The following is a 20,503-nucleotide window of genomic DNA, read 5'->3' on the forward strand; positions in this document are numbered from 1 at the left end:
TGGGGTTTTTGAACAGCGGGTGCAAAGGAGCCGTCGTACAGAAGAATTAACCGAGCAGGCGGCGAAGAATGAACTACGAGCTCACCCAATTCTACGGCGAACCCTGGATACGCTGGGCAGGGCATAGTGCATGAATGCCGGACAACAACCCTGCAAAGAGGAGGTGGCCATGAACCGAGTGAATTGGCGAGATTTTATCGAGTTAATTGATGTAGAACTAAATAAATAAATAAATAACAATCAACGAAGTAAGATTAACTCATTGACTTTCAAATGCATCATGTAGAGTTTAAGTTAGACGTGTAAACATAGAGATATGGACCAATTACTTTTGTATGTTTTTGAGGGGGTAAACTCAAACTTGTGCACGGGAGTGTATGCGTCCAAAGTTCCAAAAATTAAACTTTTTTTTCACAACAATCCCTTCCCGTGATGGATCTTCTTACATATATTTTTTTAGTAAAAGTTAATTGAATTTTCATTCCAAAAATGCAGAAAAATCGAAATCAGTTAAAATTTAACGAATTATTGCGATTTAAATTTGGGGTCCGCAAGGAACGCCAAGGAACAGACAACGTAACTTTTATTCGCACACACAGAAGTTTATTGTTCATAATCATTTTGGCTCTATTTCGAAGTAGTAGACGTTGGATAATTAAGCCTACAATGAATTGTTAATTGGTGAGCCCGTTCCATTACATTATTTAAAAAAAAAAACTGCGAAACATAAACGATTATCGATGTTAAAACTCTGACTTTTTTAATCATACGTCTAAGTTCTACCATGCTTACATGATAAATCTTTACTTTCGATTTTACTTTGTGTTTCTTTATAGTTGTTTGGACAGTACAGTGGAAGCGAGTAACTAACACTGAGGAAGGCTGCCCAAAATTGGAAGTTTTAGTTTTTGTTATAAATTTTGTAAAAGACATTGAGATGATCCATACTCATGCTCAATTATTGGCGGGAATCTTGTGTCGTTTATCCAAATATCAAAGAGACAACACTGGAAAGACACAGTCGAACGAACAAAATGTCTAAAATGATTTGCTTCTTGGGTAATTATCCCATCTTTAGAGAAAGATTGTCGACCTTTTGTCATAGCTTCTCTTTACTACAGACTGATTTGTACCAATTTATTTAATTCTGAACATAATAGTGGTTTTTGATTTGGGATGGTCGAGTTTACTTTCATGCACATATTTGAAATATGAGCAAAAACGCAAATTGCAAATGGCTGTTGCTTGTTTTTCAATCGAATTCACTTTGAATTTATATGATTATCAGAAAGCCAGCTCTAGAGGCACTTTCCCAGCCAATTGGATGACTTGTGCCATCAGTAATTCATAAACAACAAAATTCTGAGGTTTCGAGCGGAAGTAACACGTAAATAACGTAAATAACGGTTCCAGAATCCCGAGACAGGATTCTAGCAGAACACCGAGCAGACGTTTTTTTAGAACTCTTAGCAGAATACTTTGTAAGATTTTTAGAACATCCTGGTCATCATTCTCACTCCACGGCACGATATTTAATTTATCTCTGCTTATGATTATTACAAAGTCCTTTGTGAGATAATGTCAGAGTTGAGAGCTAGACGCTAAGCAATTTTTCCAGGTAAAAATTTTTTGCTGTCTGGCTGTTTTTTTTTATGTAACGCAAATTTTAAAACTGCTTGTCTACCAAAAAATGACTCGCCATATATTCAAACTACAAAACATGCTCTCTATTGATTTGTTCGAAAAGAGATGTTTGCCAATATGTAGTAGTACTCAATGCATATAAGATAATTGCAGGAACTATAAACTAGATAAGATTTATTTGAACAGCATACTCGTGAAAAAAAAAAACATCATAAGAGTTGACCACTTCAAAACAGATGTAGACAATCATAACAATTAGCAACTTTTCGAACGTAAGAATCATCCTAAAAATGCTGCTAATTGGTTTGATTAGCACAAATTTATTGAACCCGATATAAGTTCGAGGGCAATTAGATCCACACACGCGGGAGCTGCACTGGTAATCGGAAGACTGGATATATTTGATACAAATTAATTTCCAAGATTTGAGTGATCTTCCGGCTATTATAAATTATATAGCGACAGATTGATGTTATCGAACACTATTGTCTACTTTAGAGATAATTATAACATGAAGACTTCAACGATATGGTCGACACTGCCACACAAGGATAAGCAGCAAGCTATCAGCATTTTCCCCAGTAGTCCCAAAACAGCGCCTTCATTTAACAGGCTTTCACGCGTATGGTACACTTCCTTTTCACGCATTATCCTTTTAATCCTTGTTCATAATTCTAGTACCGCAAACACTTTTACTGACCCCGAACAAAATTAACCCTCAATTCACACCTTTGATCCTTGGCCAGGATTTTCACTGCACTCTGTAGCTTCCCGTGCAGCTATTCCGTCACCCAATGCGATTAGCACCAGCTTTGTTAGCTACCTCACTACTATCGCTCTTCGTCAACGCGTTTAGAACTTTTTCGGTCTATTTCGCGCGTTTCCTTACTCTCGCAGTTCCGGCACCTCGGTCGCGACTCACGCCGTCCGAAATCCAACTCGAACTGATTCGAAAAAAGTCCAGCAAAAGTCGGAGTCCGCCGCGTGCTCCTCAACGCAACGCGCAATCAACGCAACGGCCTTTCGTTTGTTTGCCTTCTTTTTTTTTCCTTTTTCCGTAAGCGCAAGACGAAGGCTTCCAGTCCAGGCTTAGCCCAACTCAGGTAACGATCGACGACGACGACGCCGACGGCGCGACAATCGACGACAACGACTAACGATAGCGACTGCGTCGCTTAAGACGACGCCGACGATCACCTTGCCGTGTGTGTGATTGTCGAATTTTTCGTCAAGAGATTTTCGCCGTTTTCTGATAAACAGTCAGCTTTTGACTATTCGGGGGGAGTCGAACTGGGTCTGAACTGGGGCAGACAAAGGTGGAACGGGTGCAGGCAGCTTTCGTGTTTCGGCTTTGAAGTCGATTTGGACAATCGGACGTTACACGCTGTTGATCCGCTTCGAGACACACCAAACCAAGGTTGCGTCTTAGTTTCAAATTTGGATTTGAAAATTTAAATGAAAAAAAAAATCTGTATTAATCTACCTACGGCGTGAGTGTTGCTGAGCAGTTCGAAATATGGTCATAGAAAGCAAACAAGACATGTGTTATTCTTAACAAAAAGACTCGAGCGAAAAATAGGCGTTCCTTTATTATGCTCAAAATTTGGGAATAGCCCAATCAAAACATCACCTTTAGGCAAGCATTTTGTACCTTCAGAATCTACCAGGCAAATGAATCTATATAGGCTAAAATGGTGAACAACTAACTTGAACTTTATCAAAAAATGAGATCAGTTCGTTATTTCTTAGCATAAAAATATATCGTACTCTGCCCCCTAGCACTTGTTATCTTTGGAAAAAAAATATTACAGTCAACTCTCCATAACTCGATATTGAGGGGATCATCGTGTTAGCGAGGTATCGAGCAGAACACAAAACCAGTGCAACTACGATTCTAGGGAGCATTGTGGTAGCCATGAAAATCAACTTTTACCATGGTTCTCTAACTCGATATCGTGCAAGGCAGAGTTGACTGTACAATACGTCAGTATTCCCGTTTTGTTAACTTTGGTCTGCGAAGGTCGTGTTCGTGAAAATCTTTGAAGGTTCGCTAAGATCTGGGAAGGTTCGATAAATTCGCAAAAATCCTCGAAAGCCAACGAAGATATGCATAGGACTGCAATGGTTTATAAAAAATGGCTAAGGTCCGTGGAGAGCCGCTTAAGTCCGAAAAGGTCTGTTAAATTCCGCGGAAGTCTAGATAGTCTGGTTATCATGACACTTCTATCTATCTATCTTTTAATAATAAAAATAAAAATTGAATGGTGTTTGTATGTCACGAAATGGCTTGAGCCATATAACGGACATACCGTAATCCGGGGGCAAATTGATCACTATTTTATAACTTTTTGCTGTGTTGTCCTTCGGAATTCAAATATTGTCAAATAAATTTCGGCAAAACCAGTACTCCATTGATCTTTATCTGTTTATGTAATCGATTTTTCATGAAATAATATTTAACATATTATAAAAATAGTTTTAATATCAAAAAAATAGATTGACGCACTGGGGCGAAATTGATCACCATATAAAAAAGCAGGTTTAGGAGTAAAAAAATTCCCTATCTACTAAATTTGGGTCTCCTGAATCTGAATATGATGTGTTATTGCAATATCAAACTTTGAAAATCTGCCTAATACGCCTAAATGTAGGCAATTTTCCATGAAATAAGCACATTATTTGAGAATAAACGATTTTATGAGCAAAACACTATACTTTCTATGCTGTATGATATCAAAAATAAGTTCAGCAGTTCATACTAAAGTTTACAAAACATTTTAAACACTCATAGTTGACATGTAGGCATGGCACCAGTGGGTTGTTTAGCATCGACATTTCCAACTGTATTGCGTACACCTTCAAAAAATGTGAATATTTCTATGCAAAACTGACACTTATTAAAATGAAATAGTTCCAAATCATCATTAGGCATCTATAAACTTGAAAGCATGGAATGTGTTTGGTGCCAACGAAACCTTCAGCATCCTTGGGAGGAAATGTTTTTCGGTACCGACCTGATCAAATTCGCCCCAGTGATCAATTTGCCCCCGGTTTACGGTACCATATTCTTCCATAGTTGTGTTCTTGAATTTTTTCGATGAGTTCAAACGTAGAAAAAGTTTGGGTAAATTTTCGGAACAGTCGGAAAAACGAGTAAAAATTAATCTATTATTTTGTATAAAAGATGGCATGCCATTTTTCAACAGCCTACTTCATGGCAAGACGAAATTTGCCAGAATCACTAGTATCTCATTGTGTCATAGTCGCTCTCTGTAACAATGGGTCTGTTGAGAGTCTGTTTATCGTCTACTGCTACAGCTCTGCTTAGATCGGGGTGATAACAGTGTATCATAAAACCCATCTAAACAAGCTTAAAACCTGTTGCAATAGGATGTTCGGGGATTGTTTATCATGCCAGTAAAGTACAACACCTACCCCCATTGGTGAATGAGCGAGAGAAATGGGTTTTATCATAGCTCTCTCTTAGGGGCTCTCCTTAAAATGATTATAAAACGAAGCTAAACTTTGAATTTTCAAGTGCACAAGACTGGAGAATCTGACAACAGTTTGCGTTGAAAACCAATAAAATTGCTTGCTTGCTGGTGTTAAATTTTCAACGTGGAGCGCTGGTTGGTTTTCAAGTCTTGTGCTCTTGAAAATTTGAGTTATGGCTTCGTTCTATAATCACCTTAACTGCTGCTATTTATCAAGCTTGTTACAACTTGCGAAACATTGTCGATCGTGGACCGATACAGATGCGATGATTTTCTTCGCTTGCTTTAATCGTGCTTCAAAATCAGTTGAGAACGAAATCTGCAATACCTGAATATAATTGCTACAGCTACAGTAGGCTGAATACACTGCACTGTTTTTTTTTTCAAAAAAGTAAAAAAAATCGCCTCCTACTCATGAGATTTTTTTTAGCAGCGGGTCTGCAATCCGGAAATCTCCAAGAAAAATCTTAAAAAATCTAATTGTATGGATTTAATTACATCTTTTGCAAATCCTTAAAAAGTCTCCGGGAGATACGACAAATTTCTATGAGACAAATGAAAAAAAATATTTGCACTAATAGTCATTTAATGAATAGTATTTAACAGAATAACCACACCCCTTATTTGAATAATGCTTACTCAGTTTCTGTATCGTCACATTGGTGAAAGATTTCATGGCAGTTTTGAAAAGTCAGCAAACTTAATTTTCAAAACTTAGTAAACAACCTGTAATTAATTGTAATCGGATAAAATAAGCTCAGTTAGGTACCACAATTCGTTTTTTAACAGTGAAGCCGGAATGCGCTCAACACGGTTGAACGTGTTTTTTTGTTTTGTCATTGAGTGAAAGTTTAAATTTGTTTTATTGTGGTAAAAGGGTATCTCGTTTCACTTCCTTCTGCTTGTTATCAGAGAGACCTAATGTACGTGACCGGTAGCATAGTTGGTTTTAATCGCAAAAAACCACAACATTCCATGAACTGATTCGATCCTGCATTTGAGTACTTTGTCAACGTTAGGCTATGTATCAATAATCAGACGAAAGTGAATTTCATCACATCCATTTTACAACTATATCCCGCTCAAAATATAAACATGCCGTAAAAACCATAACGAATGAAAGTACAAAACTTGTATCAAATTCAACTTACTTTCTTCAGTGTAATGAGACCCGGCTAATATCGGACGTGACACCCGCAAAATAATGGTTCAAAATCTATTCAAAATTTTATATTTTGTTTTGCTATTTTTAATAGCCCTATCCCAGAAATGATTCATGATTTTGAGAACGAAAGGAAAAAAATAATAAGTTGTTCCAAATTCCGTGGAATAAGAATAGTTAGGCAGAGCAATAGAGTAAGGTGGGGCAAAAGTTCGACCTCAGTGGTATAATCAGAGTTTACAGAATAAACAGTAGCAGTCGAAACAAAATAAATACTATACAGTGAACCTTTAACATATTGGTTTTAATTTTGCCGAACAAACTTGTGTCACAATATTAACTTATTTTTAGTTATAACAGTTTTAAAATTGATTGACTTAAACAAACTATTGCCCCACTGATGGGGCAAAACTTCGAATCAAGTGTGGATCAAAAATTCGCTGGCTGAAACACAAAATATCGATACTATTATGACAGGCATACTTTAAACCAGCCATTAGCTTATGGTTGCAGAAAAATACACACTATTTTTTTATAAAAATTGCCCTAAATAGGGGTAATTGTAATATACCCAAAAATAGCAGTTTTTTTTGCAAAACTAAACGAAAATGTAAAATTCTGGTACAATTTTTCGCAAGGACAGGCAAATTTTGTTAAATTTGAAGATATTATGTGAATTTTAGGCAATTCGCAATTTTTTCCGTGACCTTATTCATGCGTCGAACGTTTGTCCCGCTGATTCGAACTTTTGCCCCACTATGGGCCAAAAACTGTTCCCCAGCATTTATGCAAAAACTAGTACACCTCAAAGCATCCTTAGCCTAGAAACGCCCTTACATAAAATATTGAAAATTTTTTCATCTTTATACGGTTCAATGCAACGAAAGTTCGACTAAAAAAATACAACACTCACGTCGAAAAACAACAAATAGCCATAACTTTTCCAAATCTCAATCGATTTTTACGATATTTGGAGTGGAAGTCTCTTACTTGAATAGCATTCTAACCACCATGACATTTATAAGTTTTATTATGAATTGATCTAGAAATCTTAAAAAAAAAACTTTTGCCCCTCTTTACTCTATTATGAAACAAAAGTTTCAAAATTATTAAAATTAAATACAAAACTGATTCCCACTGCCGCAGTTGATTGTCTTCGAAGCATCTTGTTAGTGCGGTTAAACCTTTCTTACCCACAATTTTGATCGAATATTTTCGTTGTAAATGGGCTAATTTTTTAATGGTTTTCCAATACTAAATCGACTGTTTATCAATATGTTTACTATTGAAACATTTAGTTGATTCTTGATTTGATCTGATGAGTATGGCAACATATTTTAGTAGCTTCTGCATTGTATTCATCTGATTCGGTTTGTCTCAAGTTGGTCGAAAATCAATAGGGCTCATTAGAAAAAGAACATTAATGAATAGTAAATTCCTCCAGGGATTAGAAGAATTTTTTTTATAACTAAAATCAGTAATTTCTCCAGGAAGTCAACAAGGCTTCATATCTAGTTTTTCTAAAATTTTGTTTCTGAATTCCACAATAAATAATCCCTCACTACCCATAAAACCATTTCTTCAATGTCATCAATTTCTACAGAAGTTTATAGAGTTATCTTTTCAATAAATTTCTGTATCTATCGCTAAGATAAAAATTTATAAATCTATCATCGTTGCCCCATGAAATATAAAATTTAAATCGAAATATGGTGAAAATTTATAATAGACATAGACAAGAATTATTCAGTACAAAAGTGATAAAAGTTTTTGTTGAAAATAAGATTTTTTTAGCGTCTTTTAAATTGTTTGAAACTAGAACATACAAATATATGAATTTATTTTAATAACTTCTTTTGGAATCCTCTGCAGAAGTTCATTAGAAATTAGCCTTAAGTCGATGAAGCATTTAAGATTAGAGAAAAGATTATACCAAAATTGTGAAAATTTCGGAGAACTTTTTTCAGAATGTATTTCAGAATCAAAATATTTTATTTTGTTTGTGGGACTACAATGGATTTTTTCATCAACAATCTGAGATAATATTCTGGTGAGGTTCTTTCACAGAATTTCCAGAGTTACTAATTTTACTCCAGATATCCAGTTCAACTAAAGAATTCTAGCGGATATCTCATCTGATTTATAAAATAATTACATGCAAAATTCCGGTAGGTGTTTTTGATAAATTATTAAATGACTATTTGGAGAATTTGTGAAATAAATTCTAGTGGTTCTTTTTGAAGAATTCATTGAGAAAGTCCTTATATTCTTGGCGTTCGGTAGCGCGCTAGAAATCAATTCTGAAATAGGATTGTTCATGAATGAGTACTCTATTTCGCCAGACATATGTACAAGAATGTTTAAATGCTTCAGCTGTAGCGCTATTAATGTGCTAAGAAATACCGTAAAATATCTTGGACCATTTTGACTGCAGTATATCTCATTGATGTTATCTAGTAATTAAATTGGAGTTTAACTTTAGGTACATTTTCCAAAAATAGCTTAACGCAATGAAATAAAAAAAAAAAAAATCTGGAATAATTTCTGAGATAACAACAATATTTCACGATTTTCTGGAAAATGATTTCTTAGAGAGTACCATAAAAATCATCGAAAATGCTGTGAAAAATGCTAATGCTTTAATGAGTTTATAAGGGACATTTAACGAGAAAAAAATGGATTTAAAAGGCAGAACTGCTAATGGTTTCTCAGATATATTTCGCGGTTAACGAAGTTCACTCAAGAAACATTCTCTATGATTTATGATGAAATGTCTGACGGTGCTTGAGCTCACTAAATGAAAGTTTGATTCAAAAATAAAATGATTGAAAATTAAGGATGAATCTAGAAACAATTCTCTGTGTTCATTGAAATAATCATTTCGATAGTTTTTAATAAATTTGTAGTTTAATTTGTATAGGAATTTCCAGATAAGTGTTAGTATTTTTTATATTCTGAAATCAAAAGAGAGATATTCATAGCATAGTCTGTAAATCGTGTAAAATTCTCTAAGGAATCTCTAGAAAATATCAGGAAGAATATCTAGATTATTCTTGGACAGTTCTGAGTCTACTGAAATATCCTTTTCTATGAGATTTTTTTTAAATAATTCATGGTAAAAATTAAAAATTAAGATGAAAATGTAAGTTATATACTGAATAATTGAATAAATAAATTAAAAAAAAAATAATAATCTTATTTGTTCCATAGAAAAGAAAGAATCCCTTTTCAGTGTAATGAAAAATTGAGGCAGAAACAGTTTTTTTCAGTTTTTCTTAGCGGTGTAATTTTTCATGAAAAATATCATCCATTCCGACTTATACTTCATTAAAACCAATCCCATATCTTTTTTCCAGATGTTTTAGAAAATTTGTCATTGCTTTGATAAAAAATCTTTGTTTTTCCGATGCTTCGATTGAAATATGGGGTTTCAAAGAAAAGGCTTATATGGTCATTTTCCACAAAATTGGCCATAACTCAAAAACAAAAAAAAGTACATTTATAAAATTTCAGCGATTAAAGCTTATGAAATTACCTTCTCAAAAATATATTTTTGAAAGTTTTCCACTTACTGGAACATAGTTTTTCCGGCTTTTCTTTACGAATTTTCTCAATGGTGGAAAATTTTTTGGAAAACTGTTTCCAGTTAATTTTTTTTTTATTCCTGAGAAAATTTGCTTTCATTTTCATAAAAAAAAACTCTGTTTCTACGATGCATCTTTCTTGAGTTATGATTTTTCAAAGAAAAGGCTCAAAATGGCACATTTGCACATTTTTACAAAATTGGCCATAACTCAAAAACTAAAAAAGTACATATCAAAAATTTCAGCGATTAAAGCTTATAAAATTATCTTCTCAAAAATAATTTCTTGAAAATTTTCCACGAGTTGGAGCATAGTTTTTCCGGCTTTTCTTTACGAATTTTCTCAACGGTGGAAAATGTTGTGGAAAACTTTTTCAAGTTAATTTTTTTTATTCTTGAGAAAATTTGCTTTCATTTTCATAAAAAAAACTTTGTTTCTATGATGCTTCGTTCTTGGGTTATGATTTTCCAAAGTAAGTAGTGTCAGGGGAAAACAAAAAATTTCCAACTGAGTTTTCCGGGAAAATAGGCGACCCTGAATTTTTCTCAATTTTTTTTCATATATTGATGAGCCCTGCCTGTGGAAAAAGTTTCATGAAAATATGGCTCTAATCGCTGAAATTTTTGAAATGTCCTTTTTTTTTCGTTCTTGAGTTATGGCCAATTTTGTAGAAAATGACCATATAAGCCTTTTCTTTGAAAACCCATATTTCAATCGAAGCATCGGAAAAACAAAGATTTTTTATCAAAGTAATTGCAAATGTTCTAAAACATCTGAAAAAAAGATATGGGATTGGTTTTAATGAAGTATAAGTCGGAATGGATGATATTTTTCATGAAACATTACACCGCTAAGAAAAACTGAAAAAAACTGTTTCTGCCTCAATTTTTCATTACACTGAAAAGGGATTCTTTCTTTTCTATGGAACAAATAAGATTATTATTATTTTTTTTTAAATTTATTTATTCAATTATTCAGTATATATTTTACATTTTCATCTTAAAACTATCTATTTTTTCAACCGGGAAGATTGTCTTTGGTTGCTAACACCAGAAGATTTTCGTTTCTGGTTAATCATAATCATGCACTTCATGCAGATTTTCATCTTTTCTGTAATCCACCGAACTCCATTCGAATGAAACTTGGTCATGAGACCATGGCTAATCGAGCGTAAATTTATCCTCACTGATTTGTGACCGTCCAGTCCGAAGGGGATACAGCATAGCGAATAGTATTCGTAGTATTGAACGTTGTCCATTTCAACAGCTTCGGTAATAACGAGTAATATACAGCTGACAACACTTGCACTTTCTCACTGCTCTTTGTTAGTTTTTTGGTAAACTTATGATTCTCAAGCCATTTCAACGCTTTAAACCACAATTGGTAAATACCTAATTGAAAAATTGTCTAACCATTGATTTAACTGTCATTTTTGTAGTTGCCTAACAGGAAGCTGGAAAAAATGCCTACATTATGATTGAAGAAATCTTTGTTTCTATGCTGTTTTGTTCTTAAGTAGTTTTGTTTATTGACTTATACATTTGAAAATAAGCTTTATAAACTTATAATTTATAAGTTATAAATGCATAAATTTGTAAACAGCTCATCTTGGCAATATGTGATCATGTTTTAAGAAAGAAAAATGAGCGTATTTAATAAATGTTTAGGATTGGATCTTATTGATCGCTCTTTTCAAATATACTTTGTTTGTAAGCTGGAATAGCTGATCGGGTTATCATTATTTATTTTCCTTAACGGTGAAAAATGTCCTGGGAAACTTATTCCATTTCAAAAAATCTCGAAGTTTTGAGAAAATTTGATTCCGATTTGACAAAAAAAAAATGTTTCTGTGACGCTTTTATCTTCAGTTATGATTTTCGAACGAAAAGACTTGTACGAGAAATCTGGGCATTTTTCACAAAACTATGACCAAACGCAGGAATTAAAAAGTAGTACATCTAAAAAATTTCAGTGATTGAAATTTATAAAATTCTGTTCTCAAAAATATTCATTTGAAAATCTTACACGAGTTGGAACATAATTTTCCCGGCTTTTCTTTACAAATTTTCTCAACGGTGGAAAACTTTTTCCAGTTAACATTTTTTTCTATCCTTCAGAAAATTTGATTTCATTTTCATAATAAAAAAACTTTGTTTCTACGATGCTTCTTTCTTGAGTTATGGTTTTTCAAAGTAAGTAGTGTCAGGGGAAAACAAAAAAATTCCAACTGAGTTTTCCGGGAAAATAGGCGACGCTGAATTTTTCTCAATTTGTTTTATTCATATATTGATGAGCCCTGCCTGTGGAAAAAGTTTCATGAAAATCTGGAACCTTTCGGCCCAAACCCGTACGGAAATAACAAAAAATCCCCAGTTCTGAAAATTTGCGTAACCTTCAAAACCGAATATCTTTGTTGATTAAACTTAGCACAACTTGCTGTTTTTTTTAATAAAATTTTAAAATCTCTCGGTTTTGTCTTTTTTTGTCCTTAAACAACCGTCTGATACTATTTGAAAAATTATTGAAATCGGATGATTTCATTATAGACAAAAAACTTCACGTTATTTGTAGTCCGTCATCCCAATTTCGGCCAATTTGGACTACTAGAAGTTTAAATACAGATCTTTTAATTTGGGTATTTTGTATGAAAAAAAAAAAGCATTTGGTCTTATGTCACTGACTGTACATCTTTTCAAATTTCTCTCGAAAATTCATCAGGAACTCCTTCTTGAATTCACCAACTACCCATTGAAGAATCTCGTCATTTAATACTTCTGGAAGGTTTATGTTAAGATTGAATAGAAATTATGCAGATTAATTCTAAATCCTACTGAGAGAAACCGAGTTTCATAAATAATACCAGTTCTAAATCCCTTGGTTGTATCCAACTTTTATTGATTCTAAAACTTAAAACGCTGATCATAAATAAAATTATTCTCATGTTGCTTTGGGTTGGATTTTCCGTTTCATCCGCTCACGTTTTCAAATTTCAATAATTTTAATAGTTTTAACGACTTCGCGTGATCTTCATTAAAACGCTCTTTATTGGTCTGAGAAACGCTCGTTTTTCAGAAATAATATTTTGAGTTCAATACTATTTCCTTTTCCAAAAAAAACCCGATAACTCATTCCAAAATCCAACCACCACCAAATCAAACAAAGAGTCTGTTGCATGCATGCGTCACCTTTTTGGACCTTGACGGCAGACCTGCTCTTAGTACGAGTTACTAACCTGCCCGCCTAAAATCCAACAACAGCCGAAAACAACATCGTCGTCGTCCTACGAAAACAAGCCCACAGCCCCTCACTGCCACCTCGATCTTGGCGCGTGATCACCACGCGGCTGCCAGCTTCTCTGAAAAGCAGCCGTCGAATAACTATGCAACTAATCCCCCTCCGCCCCCCCTTTTTCAACTCTTATGATACTTTGTTTATGCGCTGCCCTCGATTTGATACACTAAAAGCTACACGTGCAGTTCGCCCAGTTGAGATGATGATAACCGACCGAACTGGTTGCCAAACGTAACATCCACCTCCTCCACCTCTACCTCCAAAGGGCGCGAAGGTCACCCGGAAAGCAAACACGCGCTCCCCACTCGCCGTTCACCGACTGCCCTACAAAGGGATCAACCAGGTCGATCACATCATCCACCAGCAGCTGATCTGGTTCTGCAACATTACCGAAGACCGATGTAGTAATATAATGTGTCTTGCTGGAGGGCGATCCCTTTCAACGTTGCGGATGGGACGACGACCTTCTCCCCCTCCCCCACCAAGAACGGGTGGATGAGCTATCGCACGGGGCTTCGCGTAGTTCGTCAAAACACTCGTTCAGATTTCGATTAAGGGTATGCGATACTGGAGCGACTCAAATTTGAAAAAGATATCATTCAATCTTTCATAAAGCGATCGTATTGCAATAATAAGAAGGTAAAAAATTATTGTAATGCTTGGAATCAGTGAATCAAATTAGACGAAAAACGAACAACAAAGCAAGCTCGCACACAACCGTTTGTCACAACTGTTGCGGATAAAGACACAATCAAAAGCAAAATTGTCATGACAATCACAGAAAGCAACATTGTTTCAAACTTTTCAACTCGCGATTAATCAGTTATTTTAAACACAAAACCAAATTTGTTTTATGTGTGATGATAAACTCATGTTGCGGAATAAAATTGTTGCAACAATAATAGGAGGTGACAATGTCTTTGTTGCTGCGTGTTGGGTAACAATTGATTCACTGCTTGGAATACTACTAATAAAGGAATTGAAAAAAAAAAAAACAAACATCGCATACCCTCAGCCTCACACAGTTCATCAAAACACTCGTTCCGATCCCGAGGAATTCGGATGTTGGGCATCGTTGGCGAGTGATTAACGCTGTAGTGCTAAACGCGGAGAATGTCACAGCCAACGATGGCGGAAGCAAAGGTCAGCTTCGATACGATTCGATTTGTACCCACTTGAAGTTTCATTAGCAACGTTCACAACCGGAGCGTAAAATGCCCGCGGACAGCTTCTTGGTAGAGAATAAAGTACGCCATCATGCAAGGAGGGCGATCGAGAATCGATACGGGTGAATGGAAGATTCTAATCTGGGCGTAGTAGCAATTACTTAACGCGGGAAGGGGCTCGATTGGCTGGATGGTTGGTTGGTGTGCCATTCCCCTAAACTGCAGGGAAAGAGCGCGTGATGTTTGAACTTGATAAGTGGATTGTCTCGCGGCAATTCGGAATCTTCCGTTTCCAGTTGATATTTATTATGTGTTTAACATGAACAATGTTTCTAGTTTTAGGGCTATTAATAGAAGTGACTTTCAAAAACGTTGGATGTGAACTTGATTGAACTTAACTGGATTAGAGTTCTGGAATATTCCAAGGTGTGATGAAAACGACCTTTGAGCTTTGTTTAATGTGACGCAATTTAAAACTTGTGGCACAACATAGTAAAATTCAGGATTCTTTTCAGGAATTTTCTGTGAACGTTACTAATCCTTGAAATAGGGTAATATTTTCAAGTTCATTTCAAGAGATTTTCCTCATTTTTCCATTTTTTAGTTAACATCGTTTTCCTACACACCACCAAACATCGTCCTAAGCACCCGACGTTGCAAGTCTTCCTCGAGCATTGTCCACGTTTCATGCCCGTAAAGTACTACCGGCCTCATAAGCGTTTTGTACATGGTACTTTTGGTGCGGGTGTGAATCTTTTTTGACCGCGGCTTCTTGTGCAGGCCCTAGTAAGCCCGATTACCACTGATGATGCGCCTCTGTATTTCACGGCTAACGTTATTGTCAGCCGTCAGCAAGGATCCAAGGTAGACGAATTCGTCGACCACTGCTACCTGTCACGCTCGGCCCCACCAACTAGCATGTACTTTGTCTTGGTCGCATACATCACCAGTCCAACTTTTGCAGCCTCGCGTTTCAGGGCGGATGTACAGGACTGCCACCTTTTTAAATGTTCGGCCGGCAATGTCCATATCATCCGCGAAGCAAACCAATTGACTGGATCTCGTGCAAATCGTACCCTGGCTGCTAAGCCCGACTCTGCATACTGCCTCCTACTAATATTGAACAAAAGGCACCACAATCCATTACCTTGTCGTAGTCACCGGCGGGATTCAAACTTACTGGAATGTTCGCCAGGAAACTTAACACAATTTTGCACACTTCTCATTGTTGCACTTGTTAGTCTTGTGAACTTCCCAGGGAAGCGGTTCTATGCCACCTTGAAATCAATAAAAGGTGATGCGTTGGGTCCTGGTATTCACGAAATTTTTGGAGGATTTGCCGAACAATAAAGATCTGGTCCGTTGTCGAATGACCGTCAACGAAGCCAGTTTGATAACTTCCCACGATCTCGTTTACTACAGATGACAGATGATGGAAGATGATCTGAGATAACATTCTGTAGGCAGCATTCAGGATCGTTATGTTTTGGAAGTTTCCCAGATTGTGCTATCAGCCGGTGCAGTCTAATCACAAGCCTCTCCGGGCCCATTTTTATGAGTTCAGCTCTGACACCATCCTTGCCAGCAGCTTCAATGTTCTTGAGCTAGTGAAAGTCATCCTTAACCTCCCTCAAAGTGGGGGCTGGTTGGTTTCCATCGACTGCAGTACTGACGAAGGTATTTCCTCCGTTGTCTTGACCTTCATTGCCTGTGCTCTCAGCGTCATTCAGGTATTCGTTGAAGTGCTGCTTCCACCTTTCGATCACCTCACGCTCGTCCGTCAAAATGCTCCCATCCTCATCCCTGCCCATTTCGGCTCACGGCACCAAGCCGTTGCGGGATGCGCTGAGCTTCTGATAGAACTTACGTGTTTCTTGAGTCCGGCACGGCTCCTCGCACTCCGTCTCCTCCAGGCGGCGTTTTTTTCTCCCGAAAGAGGCGGGTCTGCGGCTGCGTTCCCATCTATAAGCTCCACGTTCTGCCGAGTCCCTTGCTGCAGCATAACCGCCTGCGTTGCATTCTTTCCCTCCAGAATCCGTCTACATGCATCGTCGAACCAATTGTACCGTCGACTCCGCCCCATGTTACCGACGTTGCTCTCAGCTGTATCGTTGATGGCTGCTTCCACTGTTCACCAGTAGTTCCCAAGAGGGCCTCGAGGTGCTGCGCATATGCAGTTGTGACATCCGGTTGCTTCAGCCGCTCAAAGTCATACCGGGGCGGCCGTCGGTATCGTACGTTATTAACGACGTTGAGCTTTGTACCCAGTTTAATCATAACCAGATATTACCACCATGATAGGTCCTGACGTCGATAATGTCAGAGAAGTGCCTTCCATCAATCAGAACGTGGTAGACTTGTGATTCTGTCTGCTTCAGGTGTATCGGTATGGGAGGCTGTGCTGGAAGTAGGTGCAACGCATTGTTAGAACAGGGAGCCAGGCCCCTCCATAATCAGTCAGGTTCCCCCAGCCCCAGAATTTTGAATGACAATAAATAAAAAAATCATGATCCAAAAGTAAAAAAAAAGTTCTACATCGATTTACATAGCTCTGATAGTTGACAAAAAATCCTCGGTAGTTACGTTATTTCGCTCGTCGTACACAGCATCAGCGTGGCGAAATTCTGACTTTGGTGAAGGAATTCTTCGGACAATAAATAGCAGAAATTTTTAGTGAAAAACAAAACTTAATTCATAATACATCTTTTTATGAAATTTCAACCTGGCTCAGATGAACGGCAGGAATTTAACCTGGTTTTAAAAAGTGCAACAAAGCAAATCTTCGATTTTGCTCCATTTTTTAGTAATTTCGCGTGAATGAATTCATTCTTAACATAACTTTGTTTCCAAAACTCTTGCCATGGTTTAATTTTTAAAGAAATCCCGAAAAATATTTTACTAAATTCCAACATATTTGTGACATTATTTTTGAAGCCACCCTTCGATATTCCTTGAAGAATTTTCATATAATTATTTTACTTAAATAATATTGTGAGGTTTGATGAAACTTGCAATGTGAGAATTCTGAATGACCACCATTCTTACAATGTACATTTTTTTTTTCAATAAAATGATCCCAGAATAAAACCCCGAAATTAACTAAAAGAAACTTACTAGTTCTTTCAAAAGTTCGAAGCTTTCCTCAGAAATTCCCTTAAAAACTCATTGGTTCTGCAAAAAAATAAGAAATATTTCCAAAATGCATCAAAAATACTGCTACGAAATATGTTCCTTAAATGTCTCTTGTTTACGAATTTTAAAAAAATGCGAAATAAGCATAGCAGTATATGTATCCGTCGAGAAGCATTTAGTGAAATAACTGGGAGTGACAAAGGGATTTATTAAGATATTCATAAAAATATGTTAATGTTAAATATTTATTTATGAATTGTTTAATCAATTATTGACAGATTGAGTTCTTGTGGAATATCAAGAGCAGAATTCTTAGAGCCTCTCTTGTAGAATTCTGAGGAATCCAGAAATCAAGAAAAAAAAAATTTTGCTTGATTTCAAGGATAAGGAGGATCAAGGAGGTTCATGAGAAATTTTTTTTTTTTTTTTTTTCATTAAACATCCCTTCTAATTACACTGAGATAAATGATTAATCTCTTGGAATAGACTATGAATAATCACAAACCGTTGTTGTTCCGTTCCCAAGTAGCACGCGAAACATCTTCCATAGAGATACTTTTCAAAAATGGTTTCAATCGCGTATTAATAAAAGCATCTGTAACTTACCTAGTTCTAGTTCGGTTGCATATCAATATCAAGGCTCATAAAGATTCATTGCCGTTCCAATGAACTTTCATTTCACTCCTTGTTTGACGTTCAACATTTTTGAAACAACAAGATTTGCTGCAAATGTCCCTTGCAAACAGCAATGAAGTAAAATGTATCAAAATGTTTTCAGAAACTTTTTAAACAAACTCTTGAAACTTCTCCCAAAATTCCGGTTTTAATGTTATGTTTCAAATTACTTTCGTTAAAAGCATCCGCAACTTGCATTCAATGTTCGTTCCCATACCCACAACTCAAGAAGATTCATCCCAGTTGCAAGAAAATTGCACTGAACTACGTGTATGACAGCTAGAAGTTTGTTTGTTTCAATCCAGTTGCAATATGGTTGAGTTGCACCTTACGTTTCATCTAACAACGTCTAGCAACGGTTTGTTTGTTTAAAAGGTGTTTCTCATGTGTTGCGCGGAAGTTTTTGCTAAATATTAGATTATTTCAGGCGTGGCCTAATTTCGCCGGTAATGAAGTTGTATTCCGAAGGGTGCAGTCAAGTTATAAGCAACAAGCTTTGATTAATGGGCCATGTGGTCGCTTTTATAGTTCATTGGCGAAGCATTTGTTCGAAGAGCTGGTGGAGTAGTGAGTAGAGGAGAAGATTGGTGATCTTGAGAACGGAAGTTCGATTCTCGTTCATATTTTTGTTTTAGTTTTTTTTCTTTTAAGCACTTTGCAACAAATAAGCAATTTCGATATTTCTTAAATATATTGCAAACAGACTCCGCCTCTTGCGCTTTTTGCGTTGCTATTCAGTGCAATTATAAGTCATATTGTCACAACTGACAACTCTGATTAGTTTCAAGAGATAATTTTATTCTTGAATTGAAACAAGCTGTGCTGCTTGGATTGTCATCTTTTGTTCCTACCTGTTTTAACGAATGTTTTTCCTTCTTTCGCATCTTTCTTGAGGAACTTCATACAGAACACTTTTCCTACTCCAAGAACCAACAATTTAAAAACAAAAACTAAAAGAAAAAGAAATATACACTTATATTGAGCTGTTCGGTAATCCAATCCGCATGGTTCTTAAATTAATTAACTCATTACGCGTGGTAAAGATGGACAAACTATGGGTGAAATTATGAAAAAAAAAATCCACGTGCTCGGCTGGGATTTGAACCCAGGACTCTTGTATGCTAGACGAGCGCTTTACCAACTAAGCTACCGAGCCACTTGGTGACCCAATAACTGAGCTGATTTCAAATCCCTACAGACCACGCGGACCCATTTCATAACCCATATCCATCCATCTCAAGTTCCTACAAACGCGGAGAGAGCGAGTGCGATTTATTTAGTGTTGAAACTGTTTGCCTATCGTACCTACATCGCTTCCACAACAACTCAAGCGTGTTCTAGAATAAGGGCGTAAGTCGCATGATCGATTTCTCTTCATCGATTCTCTCTTTTGTGAATAAAGGTGACAAGATGAAAGTTTGTCAGTATTTTTTCACCTCAATACGCAAGATTGCATCGCTGCCAAGCGGTATGAAGTGAAAAAATGCTAATAAACTTTCATCTTGTCACAGTTACTGTATTGTGGAAGAGTAAAGATGTGGGAGGGCTATCAACGTGTTGTTCTCACTCAAGTGACGACATGACTACTACCAGGGTTCTGAATTTTCGTATCAATGATGCGAAATCTACGATTTTTCGCACGTAAGGAGAATGCTTTTTTCGCTTCCTCACGTGAACATCTTTTATCGCTCACACTAATTTTCCCTGGAGCTACGATGGTGGATAACCGAAAATCACTCCACTCTGTGGATAATTTGATTTTCACTCCATCATATTTTCGCTCACCAACTGCTCCGGAGAATTATCACTATGTGGATAAACAAAAACTAGTGCCGGCTACGGGATTCGAACCTAGAACATTGCTAAAAACAACCGCGATGCGTGCACTCTAACCATGCAACCACACCAACTTGACGAAAGGAGCGGTTAATTTGGTGCATAAAAGCAACTGCTGCTCGTGGCGATGGGTACAGGAAAAATTCTCCATGGATCGGAGAAAGAGAAAACAAACTTCTCACAGCTGCGGAAATGTGCAATTATCTATTTTCGCTTTGTTTTGTGGACGGATAAAATCGCAAGGCAGCTGATCGCTGAAAATTGCTGTGAGGGATAAATCCATTATCGTGAGAGTGAGTGAGAATTCGGAAGCCTGACTACTACAGAGAGGCAGTTACACTCTAATATAAATTGACACTTATATTGAGTTTTTCTTATATATTGAGCTGTTTGGTAACCAAATCAGCATGGTTATTAAATTAATTAACTCATTACACAACAAATTGTGAAAGTAATGCAAACTTTCCTCCAAAATTTAAATTCAATAAAACCTTTTACATCTCGAGACAGACATTTGAC

General features: G+C 36.4%; 2 protein-coding genes across 5 annotated transcripts in view; one reads left to right on the forward strand and one right to left on the reverse strand.

Annotated features, from left to right (window-relative positions):
• The window catches only part of LOC5576206 (D-beta-hydroxybutyrate dehydrogenase, mitochondrial), a 375,927-nt gene that overhangs the window by 103,408 nt on the left and 252,016 nt on the right, over positions 1-20,503 (forward strand). The gene's annotated exons all lie outside the window — the stretch shown is intronic.
• LOC5563869 (elongation of very long chain fatty acids protein 7) overlaps positions 1-20,503 on the reverse strand; it is a 184,879-nt gene that overhangs the window by 25,629 nt on the left and 138,747 nt on the right. Inside the window, exon 1 of one of the 4 annotated variants that reach the window (XM_021853091.1) lies at positions 2,374-2,600. The exons of 2 other annotated variants lie outside the window; for them this stretch is intronic. The gene's annotated coding sequence lies outside the window, so the exon portion shown is untranslated. Of the gene's footprint in view, positions 1-2,344; positions 2,601-20,503 lie in introns of those variants that run through there. One more of the 4 variants, XM_021853092.1, reaches the window with a different exon arrangement.

Source organism: Aedes aegypti, chromosome 3, assembly GCF_002204515.2.
Source record: "Aedes aegypti strain LVP_AGWG chromosome 3, AaegL5.0 Primary Assembly, whole genome shotgun sequence".
Classification (NCBI taxonomy): domain Eukaryota; kingdom Metazoa; phylum Arthropoda; class Insecta; order Diptera; family Culicidae; genus Aedes; species Aedes aegypti.